Here is a 6036-nt window from a genome sequence, read left to right as displayed (position 1 = left end):
AAGTGCGGTCCCAAATAATTCTTTCGATATAGTACGTCACCCTCAAGGGCATATAGCGGTGCCTTAACGCGGACTTTCTTTGCATCAGCAGAATCCGCAGGAGATGTGCCATCCTGCAGAAAAGCCACGATGGGCGTCATCCATGTTGAGCTTGATTCCTCAACTGGTGCCACTAAAGGCATCATAACAATGGATTTCGCACTGAGTTCTTCTATTACAACTTTCTTCCCCATATGATCAAAATCCAAGGCAGCCAGTTTGCTTAGCGCACCCGCTTTCTTATTTTGCCCCCGCATTACGTGGGAGATTTGAAAAGCTTCAAATTGGTCAGCGAGGTTGTGAACAAGCGATAGATATTGCTGCATGGCTATGTCATGCGCTTCGAAATCTCCGCTGACCTGACTGCATACTAGCTTTGAATCCACATACGCGTGTAAAATTTTAACATTTAACTTATGCGCAATGCGCATACCTGCTAACAGAGCCTCATACTCTGCTTCGTTGTTCGTAACAGCAAAATTAAACCGCAGTGCGTATGTATGCTCTTCACCATCTGGGCCTGTTAAAATTATACCCGCACCTGCACCGGATGCGCTGCACGCACCATCGGTGTACAATTCCCATGGTGACAAAGTTGGTGCAGGTGGATCCTGATGTTCTGCTGACGCCTCGACATCCGCAGGTAATTCTGCTAGGTAATCAGCAAGTATTTGACCCTTAACCGCACTGCGCGAAGAAAAATTTATTTCATGTTCACCTAATTCAACTGCCCACTTAGCCATTCGGCCAAAAATCTCAGGCTTGTATAACACCTGAAAGAAAAATGATTGCGTTAGTCAATGCGGTAACCCCGGTCATTGCCGCAAAGTAGGCGTTTACCAACCTGTTTGATTGGTTGATCAGTTAGAACCACGATTGGATGTGCTTGAAAATATCGGCACAAACGCCGCGCCGTATGGACCAGCGCATATACAAGCTTTTCTATTGGTGAGTAGTTTACTTCGCTTGATGTCAGCGTCTTGCTTACGAAGTAGACCAGCATTTGCGTCTGAGAAAAACCTCAGTCGTTAAATTTCTGTGATATAAATAAAGCATGTAAATTAATGGATTACCTTTCCGCGATCCGCGATGAGGACTGAGCTGACAGCTTCCTTCGATGTCGCGAGGTACAGCGTTAGCGTTTCTCCTGATACTGGCGCAGTAAGTGTTGGTAATTCTGCAAGCACCTTTTTCATCTCCTGAAAGGCTGATTCTGCTTCCTGAGTCCATACGAAGTCTTTTTTCTTCAAACAATTTTTCAAAGTATTGAAGAATGGTAACTGTCGTTCTGCAGCTTTCGACAGAAACCGTGTGATAGCCGCAAGCTTCCCCGTTAAACTCTGCACATCTTTCTTTGTCTTCGGAGATGGCAAATTATCAATGGCTTCAATCTTTTTGGGATTGGCCTTGATACCCCGCGCTGTCACCACATGACCTAAAAACTTGCCTTCCTCTTCCCCAAAACTACATTTAAGCGGGTTAAGCTTCATGTTGATCCTGCGCAGAGATGCAAACGTTTCCAGGATGTCCGCGAGCATGTCTTCTTCGGTGTTACTTTTAATTACCAAGTCGTCGACGTACACTTCAAGATTTCTACCGATTTGGTGCTTGAATGCTGCGTCAATTACACGCTGATAGGTCGCGCCCGCATTCTTTAAACCGAAAGGCATCTTCGTGTAACAATAAATACCCTGCGGCGTATGAAAAGCAGTCTTGTCCTCATCTTTCGCAGCCATTAAGATTTGGAGATAACCCTTGTATGCGTCCTAAAAACACTTGTACCTAAATCCCGACAGTGATTCTACCTTCCAGTCTATCTCCGGGAGAGGGTAGTTGTCTTTAGGACATGCCTTATTAATGTCTTTGATATCAACGCACATTCGCCAGTTACCGTCAGCCTTTTTTACCAACACAGGATTTGCAACCCACGTCTGATAATGCACTTCCCACAGAATGTTTGCTTTGACAAGGTTGTCCACCTCTGCGCACAACCAATCACTGCGGTCTAGAGCCATATGCCGCTTCTTTTGCCTAACGGGTGTCAATGATGGATTAACGTTTAACTTATGTTCCGCAATATCCCGCGGAACCCCAGTCATGTCTGACTCGCACCATGCGAAAATATCTGCGTTAGCTGACAATATTCCATGCATCTTGCCCTTCGTTTCAGCTGACAAGCCTGCGCCGATTTTAATTCGCTTATCCGGATGCAAGCGATTTGCTATTACTGCACAGTTTGCAAGTTGCTCTTCTACGCTAGGAGCGCTTACAGACGCGACAGAGCCACACAACTCGGTTGCTTGATGTTACGCAACTGTGGTGATGCCTCCTACTGTGGGAAACTTAATCAAACCATGCACTACCGATGGTATGATGTTGAAATGCCGTATGAAGTTTCTCCCTAGCAGTGCGTTATATCGTGAAGTTCAACGAACCACATAAAAATCGACCAATTCATGTCTGATCATTTGCGAGTTCCTGTCATCCGCAAGCTCTATCATTAATTCTATCCGGCCTAGCGGCCACGAGTTTTCTCCGGAAAACCCTGATAGCGTAATATCAGGCTGGCGTAACTGTGCTTTGACTTCTGCCGGGAGGAAACGATAACAATGCTCATACATAATATCGACACCGCTGCCAGTGTCAACATGCATGCGCTTAATCTGGATTCCGCAATTAGGGATGCGACACTTGATGATAATGGGCTCATTAATTGTATCAATTGACATTATAGGAGGGAAAGTGATTGGGAGAAGCTCCCAATCCTGGTGATCATTGTACTTTCTCCGCTGGCTGGTTTTTTCTGCGTCAACCATGTTAATGGTTAAGTCCGCGTTTTTTGCTTTATCAACTTTTTGCCATGCGAAAGTTTTAGCCTTCGACCCTTCCTCTGCGGATTTTCCCTTACCCTTTTTAGGTGGTTTTAGATGATCCAATATGCCCGCGCGAAGCGCTTCCAGAACCCGTTCCATCAAGTTTTTACATCGATTGGTGTCATGACCATAATCGTCATGAAATTCACAATACTTTGTTTTGTCCCGCTTGCCAAATTCTGTAAGCGGAGTTGGAACCGCGAAGGTCGCGCATATTGGCTCCGTTGCCAAAATTTCCTTGGGCGTTTTGGACAAACTTTTGAGCAGCGCATAGTTCTGATTATTGATGCCGCGCTGATTATTGTTTCGATAATTGCCACTTGATTTCCCTTTATCATTCCTGATAGGACCACCGCTAGGATACCTTCCGTGAGAGTTGTTACCACGATTTTGATCGCGCGAACGATCATCGTCGTCCTTCCTCTCGTTGCGTGAGCTAGCTGTTGGGATGTCATTATCTTCGCCACTCCGCATATAGTCGTGGCATTCATTAAGCGCCTCAGCATAAGTTGTTGGGACTGTATGGCGCAGACGCCTTACCAGTGTTGGATGACGTTCTGAGTTTATACCATGTATGAGTCCGGAAATCTGTTGCTCTGGTTTGAGATCTGGTATACGCAGGCACTCATTAGTATACCTTGTGAGAAATTCGCCCAAAGATTCCTTGGACTTCTGCACGATGTCATGGCATTCAATGTGAGTGCGCTTGTGTGGTCTCTGATTCTGATATTGCAGTAAAAACTTTGTCCGCAGATCCATAAACCCGGCAATAATACCCGCCAGCAATTTATTAAACCACTCACGAGCAATACCCTGTAGTGTCATAGGAAATATCTGACACGCAACCGGATCCACCCAGCCCTGAGTGCGCATTGCGCCCTCGAAACGCTGTAAAAAATCATCTGGATCGGTCAGGCCATTGTAAGTACCCAACGTGCTAGGTATCTTTGGTGCTGATGGAAACGAATATGCGGTTATATGCGGAGGAAACTTGTCAAAGGTAGTCGGTAGCTCGAAGGGTGGTTTAACAGGATCCCCTTTCAAGTTCGCAAAGAAACGCTTCATCATGTCCTGAACAAAGTCAGGTTGTGAAAATAAATGAACCATATCAGGAGGTGCGGCCTGCATGAATTGACTTGCAAGATTTGCCTGCCCTTGAACATTTTGCCAAGATTGACCCTGCGTCTGCGGATATAACCAAGGCTGCTGCGTTGAAAAAGAGGGATGACTTGAAGACGCAGAGTACACAGGTGGTTGTAAAGGAAGCGAAACCTGTGGCGCAGATATCTGCGAAACCTGAGGATACACACTTAAAAGCCCAACTGTATGCGCTGTGCTTTGCTGCTGTGCTGTTATCGGCGCCCAATGAGAGTTTGCATCTGGGATGACACCAAACCCCCAACTATTAAGTAACGCCTGCGCATCCGCTGGAGTTAAAAATTGCGAAACTGGGCGCGGTGGTTGCCAAGGTTGCAACGGTGTAAATGACGAATTCTGCTGAATGCTCTGCGTATGCAGAGGTATTGAAACAGTGGTACTGTAAATAGGTACCTGCCCACAGCAAACCACATGCGGCCCCGTTGTTCCACCGCTAGTGCCTGCCAAGATGACCCTTGGATCCACTGACAAAAAGTCAAACCGCGTGGTTGTGACTGGTGAGTTTGCTCTTGGCGGTGTAACCCCGTCTGAATATATCGGCTTGTACCTCTGAAAGGGTTCGCCGGATATAGGTGGAGGGTACATCGTGTACCCCGCCTGAATAGCCGCCCCCGTAGTCATAACCGGTGTCTGTTGACTACCAGACGGTGCGTTCTGAACATCTGTTTGGGTATGTTCCGATGATTCCTCGGAAGTCATGATACTGTTAAAGAAAAATTTCAAAAATTTTGTAAATAACGAGTCATACAATTCAAAACCTTAAAAGAAAAAGCAATTAAACAGTCTTGAATTAATTCGACTCTCAATGAAAGCACCACTTGATCATGCATATTTTAACCATAGGGTTTAATATGCCTGCTCAATACATAAAGAGGGGTTTAAGGATCTTAGAACGTGGCTCTCCGGTCCGGCTACCGTGAATAACCCTGGCCGACATGATGATGTCGGCGGGGTGGCCAAGTGATTAAGTCCACCTCCGATAACGGTCGTCGATCAAGAGGCCCCAAATAAGGTCGTAGGTACTAGCTTACAAAAGACTAACCTGTTAACCTTGAAAGGATGCTGAATGATGCTGTTTTACGTAATGTGTATCGTATGTGATGGTTACGTAATGTGCCGTATGTGGTGAATGATGATTAGGGTTTGTATTTATAGGCAAACCCTAATTCTAGAACCGTCTCAGATCATGATAATCTCATCCATAACTGACTCCCCCGAATCACGGATATAATTATGGAAAAGATATTTACTTGACAGCTAAGCAACCGCCGTACCGGGAACAAAGGCAATCGCACGCCGCATACCGCACACAAGAACACGCATACGCACAATAATGATTGCCCGCATACATATGTGGTGCGCCTGCGGGTTGCGGTATCATTAGTTTACATATCTACTCCAAATTCAATTAACCTCCATTTAAAGGTCACCAAACTATTACTCGTTCTGCTATGGGTCTCTAGTTACGAAAGAAAAAGATTATTTTACCTTCATCCTAAATAAAGAAGGAACCCGATATTGAAACTAAAACTTGAGTCAATGAATTGAACAGCAAAAAAAAGCCCAAATGGGCGACCGGGAGCGAAACGAGTAACAACCCACATCGACCAGGAATGTAATTTACTCTTAATTTGGTTAAATCAAATGACTTGGTTTAGTTTGTTTCTACTTTCATGCTAATTTTTATTTAAGTATGCCCTCTCATATAAAGTTTTGGTGACATAAAAATTAATGTTAACAGTTGTCGTTATTTAGTGCAGATAAGGGGAAACCAATTTAAGTGTGCTTTTTAAACCTTCGCATATTAAGGATAAAATTACTTAAAGCTATATAATTTACGTATTGCAGTGAAATTTAAAATTAAAAACATACCAAATCGTGACATATATTAACAAGACAAGATTCACAAATATTCTGCTTATATCAATATTTTGCATCTGAACCAAGCGTATAAGGTACTAAAAAA

This window comes from Rutidosis leptorrhynchoides, chromosome 4 (genome assembly GCF_046630445.1).
Source record: "Rutidosis leptorrhynchoides isolate AG116_Rl617_1_P2 chromosome 4, CSIRO_AGI_Rlap_v1, whole genome shotgun sequence".
NCBI lineage: Eukaryota > Viridiplantae > Streptophyta > Magnoliopsida > Asterales > Asteraceae > Rutidosis > Rutidosis leptorrhynchoides.
This window is presented reverse-complemented; position numbering follows the sequence as displayed.